This window comes from Lepisosteus platostomus, chromosome 20 (genome assembly GCF_059453375.1).
Source record: "Lepisosteus platostomus isolate fLepPlt1 chromosome 20, fLepPlt1.hap1, whole genome shotgun sequence".
Taxonomy (NCBI): Eukaryota; Metazoa; Chordata; class Actinopteri; order Semionotiformes; family Lepisosteidae; genus Lepisosteus; species Lepisosteus platostomus.
In genome coordinates this window covers 4,247,675-4,273,680 of record NC_142630.1, presented here as the reverse complement: position 1 = coordinate 4,273,680, position 26,006 = coordinate 4,247,675, and the positions used below count along the sequence as shown (strand labels likewise).

The 26,006-nt window shown below is 38.3% G+C and overlaps 1 protein-coding gene and 1 long non-coding RNA gene across 3 annotated transcripts in view; one reads left to right on the top strand and one right to left on the bottom strand.

Moving 5' to 3' along the window:
• znf469 (zinc finger protein 469) overlaps positions 1-26,006 on the top strand; it is a 139,444-nt gene that overhangs the window by 96,555 nt on the left and 16,883 nt on the right. The window lies entirely within an intron of this gene.
• LOC148644301 (uncharacterized) overlaps positions 8,629-26,006 on the bottom strand; it is a 45,491-nt gene continuing 28,113 nt past the window's right edge. The window contains exon 3 of the long non-coding RNA XR_015928739.1: positions 8,629-9,215. This is a non-coding gene — a long non-coding RNA (uncharacterized LOC148644301). The remainder of the gene's footprint in view (positions 9,216-26,006) is intronic.

Here is a 26,006-nt window from a genome sequence, read left to right as displayed (position 1 = left end):
TCCAAGAATCTTGCAATTACATATCTTTCACAACTGCATTTTGGCGCCCTGTGTCTGAAGCAAGACCGTTCACTAATTTATTAAGTGTACCAAATATAGTTTGCAAAACCAACACATTTTTCAATGATAGCTTTTGTAAATTTACTGAGCTTTCAGTTATTTCAGCACATAATGTTAAGGTGTTCTAGTAAAGTAACTGAAGATAAAAAGAGCCAGTATGTGCAGTATCTCTGCAATTCTATTCTATAGTTATATATGAAGTACACTGAATGAATTAATGAAATAAGACAGAATAAATTGTTTAAATTGTTGCTGTTCCCAAACCTCGGGCATGTGCACTTTTGGGGGTATACAAGAGGACTGTACGGTAGAAATTGTTTGGCACTGCCACAGCTCACGCAGGATAGCATGTGGTTCACAGTGGTAAGGGTAAGGATCACTTAAATTGGTTTTGCTAATTTGGGAGCAAGCTTGATTTTTTTTTTTAAAGAATGAAGAAAGAAAAAACTTAATAGGGTTTTGTCGAAGCTATCTCTTTTGTAGTCTTTTTCTGGAATACCACAGTGTCTGTCTGGGTTGACATTCTTAGAATGGCAAAGTTGTAATTAGGTCATTGGGATATTTCCTACCCAACTATTTAAAGCAGGACACATTAGTAAAGTCTGTTACTAAGTGACTCATTTGTTTTTTTTCCCGGAATTCCCATTTGTGCTGCGTGAGCAGGCAATGGGTCTATTTCAAATGGCACGCGAGCCATTTAAAAAATAATAAAAAAAGAAATAAGTCTTTGAGTGCTGCCTTCTTTGCCTTCCATTTTTTTCCTGGTCTGGTAGAGAGACAGGGAGAGGCCTTTGATTCGCTCAGTGTGGGAATCTTGTGCTTGTGAGTGGCCAGGAATTAAGGTGAAAGCTGGGCGCGGTCTGGGGTCTCAGTGAGGTGAACCCAGGAGCTGTGCCCTGTTTCTGTTGTCTAATTACTGTAATTCACAACTCCAAATGCTAAAGCAGAGCCTTACTATTGTGCTCACAATGTGTCCAATTTAGAAATTCACTAGGAAAAGAAAATATTTTCACAGAAAAAAAATGGGTCAGCCTGTAAAATATTCCATTTTCATCTGTGCCCGATGAAAGAAAAACACACATTAGAGGGGTTTATCCTGGCATTTACCGCTGAGCACTGACTCCTAGTCAAACAGAGCGGATGGCAGGGGGAGGGGGGCGGGGGTTTCGTCTGCTTGATGAATATTGGCATTATTCAATCACACTTATTCACTGATGGGCCAGATTAAAATGAGTCTTTGCGGGGCTCCCCCAGCCAAGCTCTGCTTGGCGTGTGCAGCCCAGCAACCCCCATTGTTGGAAAGATAGTGATCTGATGAAAGGCTACATCTGTGCTAGACCTGGCAGAGCTGCCAATTTATGAAGTGTGCTTTTGGCCTTTGCGGTCGCAGTTACTGCTGGAATGTTTATCTAGACATAGCTGGGACTGCCACTTTTTCACTAACCCCCCTCTCCAATTCCCTCCCCCCTCCCTCTCAGGCACCCACACCCCTTCTAATTTCTGTGACTGATGAGGGGAAAATCTAAGTTTGCTTGTGGGACGAGCAAGCGCGAAAACAAAGTGCCAATAAACGCTACTGTGTCCTCCTGAAACTGTGCTCTTCACCCCAGGTTATGTGAACCATGAGGAATTAGAGAGGCCCTCTTTGTGAGCTGGCCTGAGATTTGACCCAGTTTTTTTTGGTGCTTGCTTTCACCCTTCCAAAGGTGTTGCTGTGTCTGTGCATCTTCTGGAGTCAATGCCTGCTTCAAAAAACGTTTCCTCTTTTATTAATCACTCCTGACAGGGCCAGGTATTAAGGAAATGTCTAACTTCCTTTGAATCAATCTGCTTTTCTGTCTGCGAATGCCACTTTGCTGCACAACAGTAAACATGTTGGAGTTTATTTTCCCTCCCTCGGGGTGCTTGCTTCCAGGCACTGAGGGGTGAAAGTGATCTCAGTGCAACTTGAAAAACACAACCTGTTAGCTGTTTCATAGCTTTATGGTCCTAGAGATGAATTGCTTGTTTCATAGCACACATACCAAGGTAGTTCTTATTAAATAACCACTTCCAGCTATCTACTGTACAGAGTGCTAGAAAAGCTTATGTTAAATAATAACAGTTATTTTTCTTTTTTTTGCGGGTTTGGAAGGTTTACATATACTGTAGAAAATGGTAAAACACATTGGGAGCTATTACCTAGTAAATTTCACAAAGCCGCAGCCCTGAGGCAAAAGAAAAAGCTTACAAATTTAGTGTCCGCATTTTTATTATGGACAAGGACAGGCCAAAACAAAACAATTGTCACGGACACCTAAAAGCCTGAATTGAACTACGGTAGTTTCAGAAAAGTTTCATATCAGAGGCTATTTTCCATCTCATAATCTCTTCAGAGAACAATACCTTGGCAAGTGAGTAGCTTTATTTTTTCACAAAGTATTGCCACTCATGTGTGACGCTTTTGAATGTGGAATCTGTGCATGCTCCTGACAAAGGTTCAGGGTCGGAGGTCAGGGGTTCACCCCCCAGATAAGGAGCAGGAGTCTCTCAACCAAACTTGTCAGGCAGATTCCATTGGATTTTTCAAGTTAATTTCAGGTTTCCCCCTCCAGCTGTCCAGGAATCCTCTCTTGCTTAATTTCTACCGCACACATACTGTACAGTGATCCACATGCTGACCGCCACACTGTACTAGGGAAATCCCCCATTAAGCAGACATTATTTCCAAAGGAATACCTTCAGTCTTCCATTTCCCCTGGGCAGTTCAGTTTTATTGTTGTTCCATCACAAAATAATAATTGAACTCTCATATTCAATATATCAAGATCTAGTGGAAGTTTTCTTCTTGGTTACTTTCCAGTCTACAGTTTTTGTATTCTTTGTCCACATTGTATGTGTAACCTTGGTTACCATGGTTAATGATGTTGCCTATGTAATATGAGAGAGAGACGCTCGAGCAAAGACCACAAAATCATTTCTGTAACAAGCAATTTCCCATCTTTGCAGTTCAAAAAAAATACTGACAGAGGTAGAACAAACTGTTTTCAGATTGTGACCATCATCCTTGAGAAGTCAGTCCGTTCTCTTAGTTTTTCATCTTTTTAAATGATACATGACTACTTTGCTTAAGAAAACCACTCAGAAATTTCTACAAAATGAAAGGAGATAACTGCAATTATGCACATAGAGGGAACTAACTGATGAGTATTTGCATTGATCAAGGACAATAATATACAAACAGCTTTTTCTTGAAATGTTTAAATATACAGTAAGTGAACTATGACCGTCTTTAAAGCCTGAACTATTTAATAGCCCACAACTATTTTGGACTTAGTTTATTTTAACCATCTTAAAATCTCTTCTATACTTCAGGCATTTTCTACAATGCATTATGTTTGATGAAAGCTTGAGTGTCAACAAGCTCACCAATGGCTGCAGTTTGTTTTTGCTGTACCCAATGTCTGTGTTATGGGTCATGAATCCATCAATAAATGCCTGTTAAAACTTGTGTTAATCATACAAATAAAGTATCATTATAAAAACATTTACTTTCTTAAATATTACTGAGTTCTTTTTATTACTTTTTTTCAAGACCACAGAAAGTGTACAGTATGTCTAAATGAAAATGTGTTATATGCTTAAAAGCTGCTAAACGCTTATTCTTTCATTGTGTGTTTTATTGCCTGCACTTGCTGTGCTATACAAAAAGCAATCGTAATGGAGCAGTGAGACTACATTTAATTAGTTATTTACTGTGCTTGTACAGGATAACCCCTGCTGAAATACCAAATACTGTTTCCATTGTCACCCTGATGTAGAAATAGATCTTGTATCAATAATACAATTTAAACAAGTCACGCTGTGCACTGAAACAGAGAGGAGGCCCTGCACAAAGTCTGCCTCAAGTGGTGTAGTTTTTGAAAATCTATAAATCTTGACCTTCTATACAGTAAGGACCTCAGCAGATCATAAAAAAACATGCTGCTCCATATGGGTAAAAGGATTTGATGTAATTTTTCAGTAATAAACTAATAAATAGATAATTTCCTATTCGTTCACATTACAGCAAAAACATTGCTCAAATTATTTATTCTCTGTGCGTGACACAAAGAACAGGTTTTTCTCATTCATACTTTGCAGGCTAAATATCCTGTAATAGCTTTTGCTTTTCTATTGTGTTGCTTTTGATAGATTGCTTAAGGTTCATAACCAGTCCAAGCATGATTTTCATAATTCTCTTGAGCTCCATAGCTCGCACTCACCCCCATTCACCAAAAAAAGTTATATTTCTGTTTAGAGGGAAATGTTTAAGTGAGCACATGGGACTGGACACCTGCATTTCTGCAGTTTTTCAAGGCAGATGTCTGTAAATACTCAGTGGGAAACACAGTACAGGTGCACAGCTCCTAGGGTTGGCTTGCTGGCTGGCCCCTCTCCAGTAGAATTAAGGGTCTTTGAAAGACAGCTCTTGTAGTACTTTAGGTTGGAAAGGGAACACATTTATTAGAAAAGTCAATGGTCTTGCATAGGAATGACCTAAGCAGAAAGAAAAACAGCAAAGAAAGACAAATGAGTCATGCTGGGATAATAATGAAGAGGTAATAAATATATTTATACAATTATCCAGCAGATGAATTACTGTACTTTATAATAAAATTAAATGAACTTAAGTTTCCACTCAATAGCAATACCTTTTCAAAAGTCAGTCAATGAAAGTCAATCTAAAGTAGTGGGGTTGCAAAAATGTAACTTATTTAATTCATTTACCTAATCATTTCATATTGACTCAGATCTTTCTGAGTGGCAGGGTTTTTTAACTGTGATGCTGAAGTTCAGCAGGAATTTGAGGCATTTTTCCAGGCACAGTGATTTCTGAACCCCTGAGGGCTGGGAGTGAGCTTCAGAACTTTATTAAAAGAACCTATCAATTGTAGATTTGAAATGCTGAATTCGGGAATTTGATTGTCGATCAGATAGCATTCTGTATAACTCAAAAACACACGTTATTTTGCTACCTACATAAAAATACAGTCTATCATATCACCTATAGACTAAATCTAAGACTTTTTGTTTTTCCATTTAGTCTTGCAGCAGCTGGCTCAAAAGGACACTTCCTGTTACAAATCATTTTGCAGAGAGACGACAATAACAAGTATCAGAGGGCTTAGACTTTCCTCTGAACGCTGGACTCCAGGGCCCTGTTAAAAAATGTAATGGATTAAGATGTCATGTGTGGCACACACTCAGGAGCACGATGATGTAGTAAACCTTCGGTTTCTGCATCTGAATTACACTACTGTGCATTGTAGTTGATCTGCGCAAGGTAAACTCGTGATACCAGTGAGGTTGTAAGCAATAGACAGTCTGCTTCTAATAAAAATAATTATACTTATGAGCCCACCAGGCATCTCAGACAGTAAAGGTGTATGCCTTGGGCACAGGTTGAACACAGGTTCAAGCCTGGGCCATATCACTAGCTGACTGTGACTGGGATTGCACAAGTGGTGGCGTACAATTGGCTGAATGCTGCTGCGGGAAATGGTGGGATTATTCTTGGGGACACAGGAACCCCCTGACTCCTGCTTGCGGACACCCCATGCTTTTGGGGGGCTGCACACCTCTCTCCCAAAAGTCTCTGAACCTCCAGAACTGGACAGTGTTTCCTGTGACTTGATGAAGGGGATGAGTGACTTAAAGGTGGGAGGGTATGAGGAGTCTTGCCTCCTCTTATTCATTCTCCCCTGTGTGCGATCGTGGGATTCATAGCTGCAATCCAAGGTGTGAAACACACACAATTGGCAATTCCACAATGGCGAGTGTACCAAAAATAATCGGGGATTCGGAATTTTAAAAAATCTTTATTTAGAAGCAGTACCGTATTTTATTTATTGTTTTGCCTTTCCTTTTACCACGAGTTACAGTATATATCCAATATACTGGCCAGAACCAGACAGTCATGAAATATAATTTCTATCTTTTAGTATGATCTCCTGCAGTTGCATCTTCATCCTGTTCCAACAGTTTTCAGCAGGACTGAGAACCCAGGATTGTTTGGGGAAGTAATGGAGTCTGTCTCATGCTCAAACACTAAATGCATGCCTCTCAGGGAGCTTATTAACTTGACAAGTGATCCCTAATAATTTAGCCGGAGAGTGATAAAATATCCACCTGTTCCTTTGTCGCCTATGCATGCCGATGGAGCTCCCTACTCGAACAGGCTTTTCATCAGCTTGAATGGGAATGTCGGGTGCAGGTTTCATTAATCAAACTTTATATACCAGTCCTTCAGCAATGGTATTTATCAGGCAGCCTGTGTGCTTCCCAGTTTATTGTCTGTAGGAGCATGTTAACCGCTGCTCCATTAAATGTTACAGTGGAGAAAACTGGCTTCCCATTAGATTGTTCTGCTTTTCCAACACTTAAGACACCATGGTATTAAGAAGGATGACATGCCATGGAAATATAATATTGTTTCTTTCTTTTTTTTGGAAAAAAAAATTAAATGGGCTCACCAAAGTGATGAAAAAAATAATTATATTTTTGAAGAAAACCTGATCTCTCCTTATTAGACCAAAACAACCAAATGTACAGTATGTGCAACATGATACTGTATTGGAAGGAACATTACTGAGCTTCTGTAATGCCATGTCTTCCTATACAACTCATATGCTGATATGTTGATAATATCTTTACAGAGGTTGACTTTTCATATATCTTGGTTCTTTTTTAATTATGTTATTATATGGCTGCTTCCCTTATTCTAAATCGGTTGGTTCTTCACACGTAAAGTGTTCTGGATAGATGACAGTTTGTTACCATTGATATCTATAGCACACATGCTTGCTGACACAAATCATTCAACAGATTGGCCATGGGTGAAGGATTAAACTACACAGCTTTATTCATTAGGAATTCTGTTTTCCAGTTAGTTGGAAACACTGACTGAAAATATAACTAAACCTTGATGTAGGTAATGGATACAAATTTGGAAATATTCATGCATTTAGATTAGTGGTAACTGCGTGTGAGACAGCATTGGAAAATTCCTCAAGAAAAATGAAGTTATCCCCATTCCAAACCAGGCAATGACAAGTCTATTGGGAAAGAACAGCAAATTCCTGCTGAGGTTTCCTATGGAATGCGGAAGATTAGTCAACTGGCCATTTTAAAGAAAATATTTCAGTTTTTGTGGGAATTTCAGAAATTCCTTCCTGTTTACACTTTGGACTTACTGTAGTGTCATCATATTATTCCTCAGACTTCATGTTTTTTTCTCCTTTTTGTCTTTTAACAATGCTCTGTGTCATGGTTGAAATGTGAGAAATTACCTTTAAAAAAAAATTTTTAAAACAAAGCTTCCATCACGTTAACAAAAAAGCGGCAATTAACGATATGGCAACAGGCCCTGGGAAAAAAGGGACTGCTGGACTTAATCGATTTGCAGATGTCCCGACCTCCAGAAAACACAGAGCACAGAGGAAAGACAAGCCTACTGGATGTGTCCAGTACAGTGCTTTATACAGTACTATCTCACTGGTTCAGGAACTACATCACACTGCTCCTGGGGGGATTTTAAGAAAGTACATAACTCATAATATCATAAGGCTTCTTGTGATTTTATCCAGATTTTAATGATTTATGTTTGCAAAGAAGCTAAGCAACATTGCTCAGAAAATTGTATAATCTTGTGTGCATTCTGAAAGAACGCCTTTTATTTTTTCAAGGTCTCTAGTCCGTTGAAAGTTGGACTAATTTCAACTGATAAAGCAAGTGATTTCAACTGATATCACCATTCTTTCATTCCAAGTTTTTGAAATAATTGGTCACAACTGCTTGTTAGTTTAGACATATGTAACTGTTTTGGCAAACGCGTTGCCAAAGTAGAATTTCTTGGATGAAGAGCATTATCAGGGTCCTGGGACCATGACCATATCTCTGACTAAATAAGTGAGCGTGACCTAGCCTGATCACACGATGTGTAAAAAAAGCCAAACAAAAATTCAAGACTGCAGTCCTTAAGCATACACAATATTCTTCACCTTTCCATAAAAAACAACATTTTACTTTTCTTAGGAAGTGACTCTAATATTTTTCCTGGAATCGAAATATAAATAATTATAGTAATTTTGAAAGTTTGGTTTTTCTGAATTTTATAATTTTATCTGATTATTTTTATTTATTTGTCAATGTGGTACATGGTTTTTAATAAATGACTCCTCTCCAAAGTTTTCCAGCATAACAGCAGGCTTTTTTAATGTTAGGTTTTTGTCTGATCCTATTAAAAGTGGAAAGAAATCACTTCCATATAGTGCATTCTGTAGATTTAAAGGCTTTTTTCTGCCTTCAGATTGCTGTTGTAAGCAGAATATTTCAGTCAAATTGCAGAGTAATGGGTACTTCTAAAAATATGCAAGGGTAGACACATGTATCTCAGTATGGTACTGGCAGCTGTACTGGATGCTAGCTAAACATTGCGTACATGAATCATTATTGAAATTTTAAAAATAATAACATGTGCGTTTTATATTTGTATTTTACACTGTTATCTTGTAAAGAATTGTTGACAAGGTATTTTTTTACCATACAGAGATGAAAAGATTTTTCCTTTTTATTGCTTACATTTATTCATTTTAGTTCCAGTCAGTAAGCAGGCTTACAAAGAAATAAAAAAGTTCTCAGCCCTTTCCTTTTGGACAAAACCTGTTCTGTCCCAAACTGAGAGCATGGCATTGGGGATGTGAATTAAGTTTGGTTATTTCCAGTTCGAGTTAACAATGAATTATCTTTTGTTCACAATTATCTTATCTTACACAAGTAATGTAACTAAGGGAAGCGTTGTTCTGTATTAATACTATCTGGTACGATATATAAATTGCTGTTAAATATGTGGTCAATAAGGGATACACATCTGCCATTGATGATCCATTCAAACATAGTTTCAAGTTTATTTTGGGTTACATGAAACCTACATGAAAGAGTATTTAAAACTGAGAACAGGGGGAAACATCTTGTGGGAAAAAATCATGTTGAAGCTTATACCCAGGCTTATTTCCAGAAATGGCTGGATGAGATCTTTGGATCAATTAATGTCCAAATGACGTACATGGACTGAAAGGCCTCCTGTTGTTTGTACAGTAATGGTTCTTCTGTTCTTATCTTCTAATAGGATCTATCTGTGAAAGAAAGCAGTTGAAATTTCAGCAGATTGAGATGAGGGATTTTTAGTTTACAATTCTTTGCTTTTTGAGTCTTGGAAACAGACTTTGTCTATGGCTTCACACATATGCTTCTCTGCGGGATGCTTTGTTTTTGAAACTTAATTTTGAAATTTCCATCTGATAAATCTGACAGCTCTGCATTACTTTATGACATTGTGTTTCCAGAAAGGTTGGCTTAATTTCTGCTGTTACAGTCAGGCATCAATCATTCTCATTGCTAAGTTCTAAACAGGGTACTATGTTTTTCACATCTTCCAGCCCAGTGTCATCCACTTTCCCTTGTTGTGTGTTTTGTGGATTCCGGCCTGCATGCAAATCACAGAAAAAACAGGAGGCAGCAGTGTGAGACCACATACTGTACTTCAGGGGACACGCACCTGTGTCTCCGCTTCTGGTCAGACAGTGCTGCAGTGGGCAGCCAGGTTAACCAGAAGTGAAATCAAGTCTCCAGACATGAAGGTGCCATTTTGTATGGGGGAGGGAGGGGTTCACAAAAAATGAGGCTTTGGGTTTTGAGGCAAAAGGCATCATCGTCCAGACTATACTAAACAAATTTAAAGTGGCAGCGGATGGCAACAATGTGCAGACAGATATCGTTTATGGGATTAGCATCTCCATGTACTGTAGCAATCATTTGTCATTATCCCTAGGAGTTGTCCCAAAGCCCCAGGGCTATGTTGCCCCTATATGAGAGCTTAACTCTGCCTCAGAATGGCAGGGAATTCCACACTGGACTCTCTGCATGACCAGTATACCTGTCAGGGATATGGGGTAGGCCCGTTATGGACACACACTAGACACACCACAGTCCAGGCTGCTCAGTGCAGCAGCACACACAAATATACTGACACTTCAATAATGCTTCTGTAGTACGAGAATGAAACTACATCATGATTGCCTAGATGGTCGATGGTTGATTCTCTAAAACCCTGTACTATTCAAATTTAAAAAGTACATGCACTGTGCTTGAAATGACTTAATCTAGTGATCTAGTAAGATTCAGTCGCAAGAAGAAACACAGCTTACTGTATTAACTATTTACTGTTTTTAATATAAAAAAAATTATCATATCAAATATGCTGAGAAACATAGTACATATTGACCCATGTGAATGATGCTAAATTACTTCTTCCAGACCAAGAAGCTGCAGAAATAGAAAACGGCACTTTTATTTTATGAAGAACATCCCTCGTATTTTTCCATTAACCAACGAAAAAAAATTATCATAGTGTTGCTATTAGAGTCAATGCAATTTATACAGTTAACTCACCACTAGAAGGCATGCTAAGCAATCAATTTAGGTACTTATTTATATGGCTGTGTGAATTGGATTGTACTTTGTTTAAGGGAACAGTACAAGTATTTGTAGCAGGGACTTGAACCCACAGCCATCAACACAGATTTCCAGTGCTCTAACCTGTAATGTAAACTGCTACACAGGGGACTGACCTTTGAAATGCTGTGAGACTATTCTGTTTCATTTGGTGTTTCGCATAACATTCTATCTACCCTCAATAGAGAGACGCAGAAAGCTGTGAATCAGTATTTGCTCACATTGTTGGTGGTTTGCTGTGCTCTTAGATGTTTTATCAGTGACCCAGCTGAAGTGTTGTTTTAAAACAGCTCACCTGTCCTCTGTACCCCTGTCTATCACTGGAGGCAAAAATCCTCTTGTATAGAAATGATAACAGTAACCCAAAAGTTCACAAGCATCTTGTTTGCTGTTGAAATGGATCTAGGCTAGGAGATAAGCCCCCTCCTACAGTATTTATTATAGTTCAAGGTTTTCCTTCGATATAGCATTACCAAAGTAATTAAGATAATGTGATAGATAATTGCTACATTTGTCCTAAGTCTGCTTTCTAGACCATTTGTGAATTTCACTTTTATCCTTCCAAATAATAGGTCTCTGAAACAATACTTTTATTAAAAAACATAACCTTTGTTCCTCACTTCACACAGAATGCCCTGTTTTATTCCTTTTGCCCAATAGGATCTTCAAGGTTTCACTGAAAACTTGAGTTACTGGGGCTGTTGCACAGAATGACGTTAGCAAGACACATTTAAAAACTCCCCCCTCCACGTTTGTCAGCTTTTTGTTTTCCAAAGAAAGGGTCAAACATATGTAAACAGTACATGTACTTCTATAAAACCAGAATGAAATAGTAGAGTTCAAGTGATTTAAGTTTCAAAAGTTGTTTCCTTGTTCTTCTTGGGCAAGGTGTTCCTGACAGCTCTAGAGTAAATTCTTATACTGCATGAATCCCACATGCTGAAGTGCTTTTTCTAGAGTGTCCAAATCTGTCATTTTCATTCAACTGTAAAGTGTCAAACAAACAGCTCCTGATAACAATCTCTTGGTTGCTCTTCTGCACATCTCCTGCTGTCAGTATATTACGAGCACGAAGAGAGAGGCTTGTAACTAGTTAAGGTTTGAACAAACAAATGGAAAATATTGGGATATAATGGCTTGTATACAACAGCTAAGATTCTAGTTTAATCAAAGTCTGTTTGTGTCACGATTATATTCCCTCCTCCTTAAGGGTGCTCCAGCCCTTTCACTTTAGACTTAATTCTGTGCACCTGACCCCTATTCCCAGCCCACCTTAAAAGCCAGGCGCTGACGTTCAGCCTGGCTCTGCATCTGGTTTCCGCACCGTGCGAGTCCGGGACCCTGGAAGCGCCTGGTCCCGTTAAGGTTTTAATCTCTGTTCCTGTTCCTAGTCCGCTGGTTCCGACCCGGTTCATGGTTTTAATTCCTAGTTTGGATGGATCACCTGGCAATGGACTTATTCTTGTGTTTTTGGATTCCCTCTATGGATTACTTTTGGATTGTTTGCCTCGGCCACACCTTCCCCGTGCACCAGCGCACTTTGGACACGCCCCCCTGTTTTCGTCCCCGTATTCCTGCATGACCTTTTCCTAGTGTTTCCCCACTTCTTCGGATTGTGTCGTCCGCATAGGGTCCGGAAAGAACGGTTCGTTACAGTTTGCAGCTGGAGACATAGCATCTCCAGCACTGAGAAAAGTGTATTTTAAATGGTTTTACTATAAAAAGAGAGCATGTGTTAGCTAAGGAGTTTGGTCTTTTAGTTTTGGTCAGCTAAAACTTCATAGTTCATGGAAAAGGTTAAAAATTAGACAAAGCTATCCAACAGATATAGCTTGTTTGGGATTTTGTTTCAATATTTCTGGATGGATAAATTAGGAAGCATAATTCAAACTTTGTTTTTATTAAATATGTTAGAGCTGTAATCTGATAAGCACTCTTATATAAAGAGCATTTGGTCTGAATTTGGGCTTTACAGATGTAAAGACAGTAAGGGCTACATTTGATAGTTTATAAACAGAAAAACATATAGAGTATTTCTAATATCCCTTGTAATCTGCTGGGAACTTGCTTGCTGCATATATTTAAAACATTTTAAAAAATGAATGCATATCTTTCTACTATGCAGTGTATTACATATATACTCTCTATACAGTACATACATTAGTTTATTGTTAAAAAACTGGACATCACTGAACACTTCATCATGTACAGTATATAATACTTTTTATAACATACAGTATTGCAGGTGTTTAATATTAAAAATGTGCATTGCTAGCCAAATCTTTATTACATACAGTATATAGCTTAGCTTTTGATACAATGTATTTCTTACAAGATTATTATTATTTCAGCATTTACAACCATATTCATTAATTCGTTATTCAGAAAACTTATAGCTGGTAGTGCAGCAATAATCTTAATACTTCCTGAGTTGATTGCTATGAAAGATAATTTCTTCTACATAAAATAATTTGGAAAATAATTCACTGTCAGCAGAATATGAAGAAACAATTTACTTAATTTAATGAGTTTGACAGTAATCTCTGAAAATCTGGGAAGCAGGTTAATTCTGTATTGGATTGGGGTTCTGGAAAGAGTGTCCCCTTTTAGTCAAACTAACATTAACATCATTTCATGTCACATTCAAGGTATTGCTGATGTATGCAATTATTATAGTACTTTTAAAGAAATAAAGAGGGAATATTAATTTTCTGCTTTGCTGTTGGAAGAGGCCTGTGGGGCTAACTGAAGGGAAGGAAAATAAAACCAAGTGGTCAAAGTGTGATGAAAGACATATTAGTTGTCAGTGTGTTTATAGTCTATTTTGGAAAAAAACACAAAATAATATTCTTTTGACCCCTGCAAACACCTTGAACAATCAAACTTTTTCTGTCCTGCTTTCCTGCAGTGTTGGGCTGACTAAGACTATAGACAGGTTGAGAAAGAATTCAAAATATTACTCGACTCTTTCAGAGCTGTGTAATTTAATGTTATGTGACAATATTTCAGGGTGAAATGCTGCTTTAACTCCATTGAGTTGAAAATGTGGTGGAAATTCATTCAATTGTCAGACAAATGTCAAGCTGAGGTTAGGTATCAAGAGCATGTGGTTCCTGAGTAGCTCAATCAGAAAATACACAAGCCCAAAGCACAGATATTGCGATACGGAGACTGGGACATGTCAATAGTCCACTGTGACTAGGATTCCCTAAGGTAGGGTTTTTCAAGTGCTGGTCCTCTTGTAAAAGTGAGGTTTTCCAGGTCTCTTTAAAGCTGCAGCACGAGAAGAGAGGTTGTTAAATTGGTTCAATTTAGCCAATAATTGGACAATTTAGGGCATGAACAGCCCAGCTGTACTGAAAACCTGCTGCTGGTCCTCCAGGAGCATCAGTTAGGGGCTCTTAGGGTTAGCATTAGTTGTCTGGGGCTCTCACAGCCTTCAAGCAAATAGTGACTCCTTCATCCTGCCAGGCCTCTACAGACTCCCAGCATGTCAGTGAGAAGCAGTGCTCTTTCAGTCAGTGCCAGCTCTCCTGTCAGAGACTATTGATTTCAGAGAATGGCTCTTCTTTGAGCTGAACAGTGTACAGTGTAACCAGCTTTGCTGCCTTGGGTTCAACTTCAGACCTGAGGTGCTACCTGCATGGAGTTTGTACAGTCTCCCTGGGTTTGCATGGGTTTTCTCTGGGTGCTCTGGTTCCCTCCAAAGACAACCAAAGACATACTGGTAGGTTACTTGGCTTCTGTTGTAACTGTGTGCATGTCTGTGTGGGCCCTGCATAGGACTGACCTCCCACCCAGGGTGTATCCTGCCTTGCTGGGATAGACTCCAGCTCCCCCGTGACCCTGTATGGAATAAAATGGTTAGAAAATGAACAGATGGATGGATATTGTCTTTTCTGATGGATTCTTTTTAAACATACCAATATAAACATACCAAAATATGACTGCTGTTAACACCGTACTAGTGTGTCTAGAACACTAGTATGTGTCTAAAACAGATACACATATAGGATAGCCATGATTTTACACATGTCCACCTCTATAGTGCTTTACACGTGATTTAACATCAATTGAAGTGTGACTCTCACTGACTATAACCTAGCACAAAGGGCACTGCAGGCTAACAGGCAATCTGAATCTGCTATTGCACAGTTAGGCAGGAATAGGCATGCCAGCTTATTACTATCCTGACAGCTCTCTGCCAATAGTTCCCCATCGTATGGAACATACTGCACATGGTCAGCTAATGATGTAGCCCAGGTTCAAACTATAGAGCTCAGCCTGAACTCCTTGTACTTGAAAGATGCACTGCGTATTATCACTGAGGACTTCAGTTCATTGTCACTTGTAATTTGGTTATAACTTGCGGATGTCAACGTCAGTGGTAAACAAAATTGATTTATGAAACCGACTGCTACCCTGTGCCAGATTGCACTGCAGATTTATGCGGGCTCCACTGTGTCGATGCCCGCTGAACAGATTCCATGGCACATTTACAGAGAGGAGAATGTGGGCAATTTCTTTTCCATTTTAAAAAACACCTTTCATTCCCTGTCCCTTGTCCCTCACTGGCGCTGCAAAATGCAATATGCATGATAACGATAGACAAATCCCACAATACCATAAGACATAATACCTTAGTGGTTTATTTTAGTAATACAAAGATCTAAATAATCAATAAATAGCTTTATATAGAATATGTATATTACTTTCTTCTTGTTATAAGTGTGGCTTTGTTTGAAATGCTTGTAAAGGTGCTGTGGATGTGACGATGATGAAATGATACAGTATCCAAATTACATTTAAATTCACACGTCAAATGAATGTAGTCTTGGCAGGTTTAGATACAGTATGGCTTGATAATGCTAATATGGCCAGCAAAAAAACTATTTGATTTTAGAATAAGGGAATTCAGATATCAATATGTGGATAGATCACTGATTTTTTAATGGTTTGGACTCTGAATACCAGACATACTTATTTGCTGCTTATTTCTTCTTTCTTTGCTTCTATTTGTTAAGTCACCAGCGATAAATAGAGTATTCCACTCCTCTGTAAAGAACCTTCTTGTAAATAAGTTGCTTCTCTGTTACCAGCAGGGTGGGGGAAGCTTACCAGAACTATCGGCTGGCTGGCCTGATCTCTTCAAGTCAAATGAAGGTTCAACTGGAAAGATACCCAAGGAGGTTAGATCCTTTTTATGGGTGGTTGGCCTGTGCTGGTTTCTCCTTCTCAATTAAAGAGTCTGCAGCCAAGTCAATTGCACAGCACCAACAGAGGGAGTGAAGAAAAGGGCATTGTGGGTGGCTTGAATCCAGCGGCTCTGTGATTAGAAGCCTGAGTGGCAGCATTGCTTCTGCTTTAACTATTCCAGCAGCAAATTAACAAAACGACAAAAGAGCAGAGGTGAAATTATTGGAAAACAAGGGGAAAATAACAACCGTGACCTTGCCTGTGCACAGAGGTTCCCTTCCATGCCTACACTCTGTGTTTTTGGTCACCCGTGTTTGAGCCAGTTTTAAGAAAGACAAGCCTGTGCTTGTGCTCATATTATGTCCTCTGCAAGGAATATTGGAAAAGTGAAAAACATGTGAATTAGCATTTTGAATCGACTTGGTGTGTTGCTCTTTGTTATGGTTTTCAAAACATTTCAGTGTTTGTTGTTTGTTTGTTTATTTACTTTACTTCTAGAACCATGTTCACAACTCATTCTTAGACACTTACTGTAAATAGTAGTTTAGGGACTAACCTCTCTGCAATATCAGTTTTGGAGGAAAAGCTTGGGCTGAAAGAAAGAGCCATCAGAGCCAGCCTGGGCTGGCATCATTAGCGCTTGATGGTTTGGTTCTGATCTGGGCCTGATCATCATCACTAGACTGCTCAATTCACACCTGCTTCCGTGTCATTTATCCAGACTCTCAAACCTGTTGAGGACGGACTGATTAGAGTTCTGTTATCTGAATGCCTTGACATCTACACACCAAGACCAGGGCATTTCTGAATCAAAGGATTGTAATAAAAAAGTTACGTGGAGAGATTAACTAGGCTAAGTAATGACTAGGTCAGATGCAGCAAAACAGCAGCCAGTGAACACAGGGGTTCTGAGCGCTAAATTTGGGAAATGCTGAAATGACAGGCCAACGAAGGGAATGAAGGGTGAGAGTGTTCTTTTCCTTCTTAGTTGGTGGTTCACTCAGGGAGTCATTAAGAAATGCTGACAAGACATCTTGAGCTTCCCTTTAAGGCTGCCTATTCTTGATCTTTTGACAGGGTTCATGGACAACTCTGGTTTTAAGCGTTTTCTAAGTATATTTCACAAGCCATTAAGATTTATTTAGTGTAAAAAAACCTTAGCTCAACACTGGATAAAAATGCCCGTTAAAAAAAAAAAAGTTCTAGTTGTTAATTGGATTGGTACTACGTGTTCAGCAGAAACACAGAGATGTACAGTAGCCCCAAGTTTTGCTATTAAGTGTTTTCTCCCCATAAACACTTGACAAGCAAAAGAGATTTTCAGGAAACAAGAGCTCCCTATAGTTTCTCTGACTATGCCTGTATGTGTAGAACAGAGCAGAACACAGTCCATGCAGTAGTTAGACATCATTATGTGCTACAGTCTGCACACTGTCTCCATATTTCCAAACGTCCTGTCTGCTAATGGAGCTCATGAACTCCCCTCCACATATGCAGAGCTCATATAAAGTTTTTATGCTTGTTACACTAAGTAATGTCTAGGATAAATTCAGCTAAGTTTCTAACATAGTCTGCTCTTATTGCTTTGTCATACTGTATGTAACTAAAATAACTTAAACTACCACTGTGCCTAAGTAACCAGTTTATATATTTAAGGAGACTGTTTTTTTATGTTCTGCACTGTAAAAGGAGATAAGGCATTTTTAGTGAGCATTATATGTCAGAAAGTATTAAACAAATGTGTTTTACACATTTTACTATGTGTTGTGGTTTTCCTATATAATCTTTCAGGAGATTCAGTACATTTAAAATATGTTAGGAAGCCTGATTTTGGTACATTTTTCATACATTTGTACTGTAGCTTTGTGCTTTTACTGCTGCAGATTCAGAGCACCAAAGTGTGCCTACTGTATGTACCAAGTAACTGAAAACAGGATGTATTTGTAAAAAGTACAGTACATGCTGTCGGTATTTTTCGGAACCTTGCATTACAAAAAGTCTTGATTCACAGAACGATGCTTTATTAATAGTAATACTGCGAGGATATAGTAATACTGCGAGCGTTTACTGCGGCTCGTCCTTATAGGCGAACTACACAATTACCTAGAGCGGTATTTCAGCAAGGGCGAAATGCAAAGCGTCCACCCCACCGGACTCTTGTGTCTGCATGTGTGAGACTGTAGAGTTTCCAATGTTGTTTTGCGGTTGCGCCTTTAAGGCTACATCCGTAACTGCTCTGATGGGGGTATGATATTGGTGACAATTTTAATTTTGCTGTTCACACAAACACTGGTGTTAAAAGCAGTATCATCTGCCGCCCCCCACCCGGGCAAACAGAGAAACACAATCGCAGAGCTGTTCCTCTCGCACCGGTAACAGACGCTTGAAGTCGGCAGACGGGGTCACTGGAGGTCAAAGCCACCGTGCATGGTCACTTGATCACCGGAAAAACAGGGCGCTATATCTCGGAAATGAAATACTTTCAACGGCACAAACCGGGACAAAAGCAGCACTAACGAATAAGGTGGGTTTCATCGTTTGTGCTGTCTGTAGGGGGTGCAACTCCACGGAGCTAATTGCCCAGGGACAGCGATCACAGAACATTTTCGTGTCATTATTGTCAGAGGAACTGGAGAGGTCATGGCTCATGCATTCAGTTAGCAAGGATGTTACGTTTTGCTTTTGTTGTAAACCTTTTGGTGAAAGTGAGAGAAACCAGATCTGGCAGAAGACGGTGTCAAACATTGGAAAAATATAAGTGCTATAAGAGTAACCTACTTTCTCAGAAAGGCTGTAACTGAACATATTAATTCCACATTTCTGGTGAAATAGTATATTCATTTTTAAATGTATCGTACAGAACAACATTTTCAACTCCGATTTCACTCTTCCACCATGGAGTTTTAGAAATTCTTATCAAACTTATTTCAATTTGAAGCAGGGCTGGCTTTACTCTGTTCTTCCCTCCTTAAACCTAATAATAGCTGGCTCTTACATTAATTGAGATTACATTTGAAATTGATTTCAAAAAAGTTCTAATTAACTAGAGACAGTAGGTTTTAAAATGGGTGATCCTTTGATTGATAAAACCAAAGCTTTAACAAAAGTGAAACTTAACTTGAAATCAAATGTAGTCACTTTTTTTACATGGTTATCCCAGAGAGCCTGATTTGGCGAACCATTAATTTTGTTCTAGTCTCATGTACAGTATGAGCAGTGTCATTTAATGTAATACATAGACAAAGCCACAACATTTGACGTCTCTGAGAACACATTACAGTTGCTGTAATAAACCACAAGACGCCCACAAGAAGCCCCACTCAGCTTCTTGAGCATCTGCTGTTTAGTTTACATTTCATCTGGATTTCAGTCCGTAATGGTTAATACTTTAACACCCATTTACTTGAACAGAGAAGCATTGCAGGAAAGTCTCACGTGATTAGATAAACATTTGCTGTTTTTTCCCCCTGTAGTGCTATCAAATGCAGAATACTAAAAGAAATACACTTTCTAAACTTTCTAAAAATTCCAAAAATTTTAAACAGTAAAATCTCTTACCATCTATACCGCAGGTTCTTTCTTTTATCTTTTCAGTTCTAATGTTAATGATTCTTGCTTGTTGCTCAGCCATTTAAGTTTATATCTTATTCTGTTTCTACTGTATATTATATATGTAAATCATTTAGGTCCTTTACTAATGTGACTATTTATCAACTGACATCTTAAGTCTAAATTTCACAGCTTCCAGGCAGCATCTGTGATCAAATGTTCTAGATCAGATTTAATCAATTTATTATCCCCATTTATTAATGCATGGCATGAAGCTCAAGAAAATGAGATATTCATTGAGAACACACTTCATATGTGTATTTAAAGTTTTAAAAGTTTGTTGTTTTTATCAAGACATAATGCTAAGCTGTTTACAACTTACCAAAGGAAATGCAAATAAAATTGACTCAAACTCCCAAATTAAAGTTTCTTATGAATTTAGATTAGTTTGTCATTCACTGTCAGGTGAAATTGTTCATATTTAAATATGACAAAAAAGAATCGACGCACCGGATTTCTTCATCAAATCATTTCCTTTTAGTCTCTTTCATTTCAGTGCACCAGTGAAGCTCAAACATTTTGGTTAAATGTAATATTATCCAGTCATTGCAGTCAAGAAGGGGAATTCTAGAGCTGAATTCTGTTTCACAGAAAACCTAGACTCCTTGAAAATGTGCCTTTTGATTTTTATTGAGCACCTAGCACTAGGTTTTTGATTGATTTTAATTAGGATATCATAAGATGGACATTGTTTTGACTTGAAACGTGATCCATTATTTTTAAACAAAAACATCATCTTTAATCATATGAAGATAGATGCCATCTGGAGAACTGGAAAATGTTGTCCTAATCCAAAACCAACATACTGTATATTGGCGCAGCCGAAAAAATTATACTTTCAGCGGATTTAAACCTGAGCCTGGCAGTAGTAAAGTAATGAATAATTCCAGGAGTTTTGTGAGCTGACAGGTTGGGATTTGGTGCTATTTCTGTGAGGGCTCTGCTACCCTGCACAGCTCTCTTTGTTGTATGTGATTTGCTGGTATAATTTTCTCCCTCTGCGTGAAGCCCCAGCAAACACTCTGACATGATGTATATCCCTGCCTGTTGACTCTGATTACAGCATCAAGCGGTGCCGGTGGCTGCCACAGCATCTGAACGGTTTCACACTTAGCTGCGTGCCATTGCAGGGAACGGAAATTCTAACAGTCGGGCTTTGAAACAGGCGAGCTCACTGGGAGATGTGATTTTTCACAGCAGAGCCCAAAACTTGGCCAGAGCAGATGATGTCTGACTTCAGCCAGCCTCCTTAATAATTTGTCTTTCTTTTCTTGTGTTTGGTAAATAGCTTTTTCAGGGAATGCTAATGCAAAAGTTCATCCAGATTAGGCGGCCTTAATTCCCCTACTCTGCAACTACTGTCGTTTTTAAAGGGAACTCCCCCCCTTCCCATTTTACAGCTTTGATCTGTCGGGCACTGTGTGCTTTTATAGTAGGTGCTAATTTGTACAAAAATTGAAAAGCAGCACCTGCCTTGTACAACTCACCTAGCAAGGTACTTTCATCACTTCAGCTGCTTTTTTTACCCTATAAAACTGAAGAAAAAACGTACTGATAATCAAAGCTGCTGCCTGGATGCGAGACTTGACTGCGTCATTTTATATACCTTGATGCAGTTCAAAGCATATTCTTGTTTCTTTTCCTGTTCTTTGGGGAGTAGAGGAGTTACAGTTAAAAGATTAAAAACAGTTATTAATTAATAGGTTAATGTACATATCCATAATACTTGAGACATATACTTATACCTTCGCAAGCGCGTTCTGTGGATGGTGATACTATTTAAAGTTAAAACTTTAAAGTAAAAAAATGAAGCTGTTTGAGTACTTATTTGAAGTAGCTATTCTAAAACTGAAGACCAGACTCACTGTCAACCCCACCCTTTCAGTGAAAGATCTTAGGTTGCATTGCTGCCTCTGCATGTCGGCTAGTTTATTTTTTAACTGTAATTACATCCTTCAAAAGCATTTTACACAGTTAAATATATAGGACAATACATGTCGGCAGCGCTTATGAAGTTAATGGAGGGTGTGGGCTGGTTTCTAGGTCTCATATTGACATATTGTGGGATAAAGACCATAAGAAGCCAATTGGCTGTTCAGTTTATTTTTGATGTAAAAAGACAACACTTCTCTTGACATTAGGCAGCATAAATCAAATTGGGAAATTTGGGTAAAATACGTAAAGTGCTACTCTTTTTCACTATAAATTCTAAAGCTTTGCTTGCAAAATGAAGCAAGTGTTGATATACTGTATCAGTCAAGTATTCCTTTCACTTTAGTGTTAATACTTGTCAAACAAGACTGTCACCGGTGATTTCAGTGTTGTCTTAATTTTAATTCTGTAACCAGTAGAGGACATTTACCAGGTCTAGGAAGAATATTTCTAAAATTAGGATGATCACATCTTTGCTATTTCTGCGGTTTTTAAATACATTTTTCAGTCCTTAAATGTTTGAGATTTTAAAGAATTAAATTTTCTTGTTTTTTTACATTAAATTTAAGTGTGTTAATAGTAGGTAATTGTCCTGATGGGGACTGATGAAAGCTTTATTTTGGTTAAAATACTAAATTAAATTATTTTAAAAATGAAGTTTTATTTTCAAATCATGCTGTTCAAGATCTTTTCCAGTTTCAGTATATCAGAGGAGTGTGCACATAAGTTTATTAAACTAAAAGCAACCAGGCAGAAGAGAAACTGCCTATATTTCTCATAGTATTTGCATTTATACTGCATTTTGTTACAGCGTCTGGCACAGTGTTTAGCTGTGCTGCCTTGTAGCACTGGGGCTCCACGTTCAGTTCCAGACCTGGGGTGTTAGCTGCCTGGGGGTTTTATATGTCCTCCCTGTTCTCACATGGCTTTCCTCCCACAGTCCAAAGATATATTGGTAGATTAATTGACTCCTGGGAAAGTTGTCCCTGGTGTGAGTGTGTCTTTCTGTGCTCAGCGATGGCCTGGCATCTTATCCAGGGAGTATCCCGCCTTGCGCCTGATGACTTTCAGTATAGACTCCCACACGCCCCTGATTTGGACGAAGCGGTTTGAAAATGGATGAATGGATGGATTTTTTTATTGCCCCCTCAGGCTCAGTCTCTCTTAGAAACACTAATATTTTTCTGAACAGATAAAAGAACATATTTTTTGTACGGTATGATACTGAAGACCAGGGTTTGTGCCCAACCATTTTACCATTTTACATTTATCTCGGTAGTGCATTTTTCAGTGTGCTCTGATCTTGAACCACTTTACTGTAGAACCAGAAGATAGCCCAGGTGTTGAATATCCATTTAGACATTTCCAGACCTTCCTCTGGGTTTAAAAGCACTCTTGGGCAGCCTGGTATGCAATGCATGTAGAATGAATGAGACTACCAGCATCAGTCACTGAGTCTAACTTTGTCTTCATGCATAAATGCCGGCCGTTTTTTTCATGCATCATGATGGCAACAACACAGAGGTGTCACAGCTCCACTGTTCTTACAGTATACTTGACTGCATTCAGTCACATGCTCCAGTGAAAGCCAAGATATAATCATTATTTGAGTTGGATAATTTGCCCTTCAGTTCAAATGTGTCTTGACAGATGCTCTTTCTCCTGAACCACTTTCTTTTATCACTCCTTGTATTTTGTGTCTTTTTCAGAGGTGTTAACAGGTTTTCAGTGTGTTCAGTGATAAATGAGACTCTGGTGTCAACAGTAAGTTAAAACTTCATGTGGAACATGAGGGTTAGGTTCAGACACAACAAGTTCAAGGTAGTGCCAAAAAAGCATGCTTGAATGATAATGGAAAATATTGTGTGCTTCAACGAAAAGGCTTTTAAAAAAAGAAAAGAAAAACAGTCATTCATTCCAAAGTGACTATCTTCCATGTTCTCGTGGGGGGAGACAGAAAGAACATATTAAATACTGTACTTGGCTGCCAGTGTTAATTTTGCTCCTTGGGACTAATAACATCAGTCTTATTTAGGAGCCTTTCATCATGTTGGTTTTTTTGCAGCTGTTTTAAGAGATGTCTCAAGCAGTTAAATGTTTTAATACTGGGTCAATGGATTCTTTTGGTATTATAATTTTCATATAACTAAGTAAGCATATGTTAGATTGTAGAATATAATTTCACAGTTGTTTTATAGAATAACTTTGATGTATTTGAAAATATCAAGTTGTTTCTGAGAACATCACTGAGAGGGATGTGCACATGACATAAGGAAATAAGGAAATAATGCAATACAAAGACACTATTTGTGGTTTTAAAATGATTTTCCTTTTTCCACTAGGTGGTACTGCTGGGTTAGTTTTTAAGACATTTCTCTTCAATGGAGATATATAAAAGCAGTTTTTTTATGCAATTTTCCAAAAGAAAAAAGAACTTTATAAAAGAATCGTCTTCTGTCGTTCTTAGTCTTTAGCTTTTAAAGTGCCTAAGAAAGAAATCACATTTTCTACTTCATTTTTTACTCATCTCAAAACAATTTATGACTAATTTTGGGAGTACATTTCAGGCCAATGTTTTATTGTAAGCAAGTGATATGGTAGAATGCATCTTGGTATTTTTTAGAAGTGAAAAAGTCTGACAAGAAATCTGCATATTGTCTCTAAATGTCACAAAATAATACTACCATAACGAACCAAGAACCTTTGGCTGATCAGTTAAAGTACATTACAATGTCTATTCAGTTACTTTATCCTTTTTTCTGTTTACTCTCTGTCTGAGCTGTGGCGTTCTTTGACTCACCAAATTGCAAGGGAATTCCACTGGGCAATACTTACGGAATAGTGCTGCCTACAGAGTTTTTTATACCACAAGTTTACTTGTGTTCAGCTGAGCTGTATAGTTCAGTAGTACTGTACTGTAATTAGATAACTTTTTCCGTATTTTAAGCAGTTCTGAGTTCAAATTCCATTTCAAACAAAGGGAAATTTCCAGAGCAAATTTGTTTTGGTGAATTGGATACTACCATATGCTGTTTGAATTGAATTTTTAAACTAACGACCTTAAACTTAGCTGTTCCACCCGTCTCTAGGAAGGAATCTAAAGGAATCAATGTCTACTTTCCATTATTTAAATGTATTGACTGTTTCAATTCTAAGAAAGTAGTTCACAAAGTGCAATGCTCCAGACTGTTATCCAGTCTGTCAGGCAATTTGATTGTGACAGTAGAGCCTGTAGCTGGTGATTCTCCAGTGGATGACAGTGGCTGCATATGGAAGATTCATGGTAAGAACACGAGAACAATTACAACGGGAGGCGTTTCGACCAGTTTTGCCCTTTTGGTAGTTAGTAGCAAATTGATCCAAGAATCCAAATGTTTCTTGAAAGAAATCAGGCTATTGGCCCGAACAGAATGGCTGGGTTGTTTGATCCAGACTAAACTTTGTGTAAAGAAGTTCCTTCTTGTTTTGGTTCCAAATGCAGTTTCATATGAAACCAAGTTTCCACTTGTGTCCTCTGGTTTGTGGTTCACTTCCTTCGGAAACTGATTTTTTTTGGTACCTGATTTGCCATTGAATTTGAATACTTGTATCAGTTCCCCTGATAATCTCTGTTCAAGACTAAAAACATTCAGTGTTTTTAGCCTTTCGGTGTAGTGCCTTTACACCCTGGAATGTATCTTCTTGCTCTTCTCTGAGCCGATTCAAGATCAGCAGGATCTTTTCTGTACAGTACGTACACTACTGTACAGGAGGACCACATGGACACAAGCTGGTATCCTGAGATTCGAACTGGTGGATTTTTACATTTAAAATGTTATCAGGGAGTAAACAAAAAAAAACATGTGCTTATGTTACTGCAACACAAGACATCGTCATACATAAGCTATACTGTATATTTCGAAGCCCCAAACACTGCCTACGGGTCCTTTAAAGAAAAGCTTTGCAAATTGTCTTTTCATATTTGAGGATACCCTTGTAGAGGTCTGGTTTGGCACAAACGATATGGATCAAATTAAAGAAACAAATGCATTTAGTTGAACTCAGCATTTCACATGAATTGCCATTTAATTTAACCTTTTCCTTTAATCAATAGTTGCAGTCAAATAAGTCATTTCCCCCGGCACTCATTTAGTCCACTTTGACCAGATGATATTTGTGCTGTAGCTAGATTACATTGCAAATGCAGTTAATATAGGAAAGAACAAGTGTGAAATTAAACCATGTCTATTACTCTTCGTATCCAAGAGGCAGGAGTCCTGCCACTTATCTTTCTGCGACTCTTAAGACCTAGAACATACAAATTGTGTACTCTAGACAAATTAATGATCTTACAAGAGATTCTTTAAGTGTGCCTGTTTATCCGTCTGTAATTTTAAACACAGACGTCTGTGTAGAGTGGCATTTGGCACCTGGATTCTCTGTTTGGCGTCACGCCTTGGCAAATTTAAATAGTGGTAAACAAGCCTCCATAGTCATTGGTGCGGCCGATATAAGCGGCACTTTTACATGAATGTTTAATTCATGCAGGCACAGGATTTGTATGTGAATGGATGCTGGCAGGGCAGCACAAAAATGACATTCTGCTGTAGACTTACACCTTTTTCTCGATTCACTTCCTATAATGAAGCATGAGGCCAATGTAAACCTGCAAAAAAGGCAATGGTTCTCAGTTTGTA